This window comes from Brassica oleracea, chromosome C9, assembly GCF_000695525.1.
Source record: "Brassica oleracea var. oleracea cultivar TO1000 chromosome C9, BOL, whole genome shotgun sequence".
In the NCBI taxonomy this organism is placed as follows: domain Eukaryota; kingdom Viridiplantae; phylum Streptophyta; class Magnoliopsida; order Brassicales; family Brassicaceae; genus Brassica; species Brassica oleracea.
The window spans coordinates 37,754,966-37,756,976 of NC_027756.1; the positions used below are offsets into that span (position 1 = coordinate 37,754,966).

General features: G+C 43.7%; 1 pseudogene; it reads left to right on the forward strand.

Moving 5' to 3' along the window:
• The window catches only part of LOC106314934, a 10,592-nt pseudogene that overhangs the window by 7,355 nt on the left and 1,226 nt on the right, over window positions 1–2,011 (forward strand).

The following is a 2,011-nucleotide window of genomic DNA, read 5'->3' on the forward strand; positions in this document are numbered from 1 at the left end:
AGAAGCTTGTGAACACTATCCAGCTTTGCCTTCACCTCATCCATCTGATCATTCCCAAGGATGGTGGCAGACTTTTTCCTCTCAAAATCAGTGTTCTTGGTGCTGTTGCTAGATGCTAGGTTTTCGATGACCTTTACTGCGTCCTCTGGATTCCTGGTGTTGAAGTTCCCATTGCTGGAAGCATCAAGAGCCATCTGGTACTGCACCGCGCTGCCTCTGTAAAAAGTATTGAGAAGCTGTACTTCATTGAATCCATGGTGTGGACAATCTCTCTGATAAGACTTGAATCTGATCCAAGAGCCTCTGAATGATTCTGCAGGACCTTGATTGAATGTAGCAATCTTACTTCTTAAGTCTTCAGCACGTGCTTCATCAAAGAAATTGCATAAGAACAGGGCCGGACCTAGGCTTTTCAAGGCCACAAGCCGAAACAAAAAAATGGCTGGAAAAAAAGACTCAGTATTCGAACCGAGGTCTTCCTAAAATTCTCTAGTACATGATGACCACTAGACTATAGACAGTTCTGATAAGAAAGCGGCAGGTTAATTAGTTAATCAAATAGCGGCCGGAAGCATGGGCTTCTTTCGTTTGGGCCCAGGGCCGGCTCTGCATAAGAATGCATTCTTGAGGTCGCTCCAGGATGTGAGAGATCCTGGGGATAACTGCTTAAGCCAATGCGAAGCTTCTCCAGCAAGAGAGAACTTGAAGAGCTTGCATAAGAGATAATCCTCATGGACTCCCTTGACTTTAATAGCAGATATCAGATCCTCGAACCTCTCTAGATGGTCCATAGGATGCTCGTTGAATAATCCATGGTAGGCTATCTACCCCACGAGTGTGTAGTACTGCGCCTTCAACTCGAAATCCCTCAGAATAGTGGGAGGACGAATGGCTGATCTGTTGGTGTAGAACTGATCTGGACGGTTGTAGTCAGCCAATGTTTTGGGTCGCGCAGCCTCATCTACGGGTAGAGTAGTTCCTGTAGCATTAGCATCAGACTCCAGGATTGCAGCCCCCTGAGCATCTATCCTCTGACCTGCTGCATTACGCAGATGACCCTCCTGGTCATGCAGGTCTCCTCTCTCATCTCGTACAAGTATCAAAGTCGCAATCATGTCTCGCAGCTCAGTATCGATCGATGTCCGGGCTGGAGTATCGATAGATGCCGGTTGGAAGATGTCGGTCGATGGAAGATGAGTGTCTTCAGTCGACGGTGGTGAACGAGTATCGATCGACGGGACTAGTGTCTGGGTCGACGGTGGTTGAACGAAATCGAGCGACGAACATGTGTTATTGTCAATAGATGAGGAGCGCGCTTCTTTGCGGATTGAACTCTCCAAACTTGCAGGTGCTGGTGAGAATGGCAGTTGAGTTTCCTTGTTGCTTCTATTACTGATGGGCATGTACCTGAAAATCAAAGAAAAAATATTGTGTCAGAAACTTAACAAATATTAGATTGAATAGGCGATCAAAACTCCCCGGCAACAGCGCCAAATTTGATACCATTCAAATTACCCTATGGAGTGATTTATGCTCTCTAAAATAAGAGGTCGAGTTGTAGTACTTAGGATCGAATTCACAGGGAGCTAGGGAACCTAAGAAATCTAATATGATTTGTTAAGCCGAATGTTTTTAATGATTTAAATGTAAATTACAGTTTTTTAATCAAACAAGTGTTTGCTCAATTGATTGGTTGAGGTTTTGGTTCTTAAAAGGAAGTAGCTAGACTTAGGGTTTTTATTCAGGAAACTTGGGATTATAATCCTACAGATGCCTAATGAGTTGCATGCATGATAATGTAAAGCTCAACTACTTAGTCAACAAGTCTATCAGCTTTCGCATGTTTGGATTTGTCTATTAACTAGATCTAATGATCTCAACTATCATTTGTCGATCAATTAGAAGGTGTCGATCGATGATCTTATGGGGATGTCGATCGATTCACCTTTCACTCCGTCGATCGATTATTCAATAATGATATCGATCGACACGCTTCTAGTTAAGCTTTATG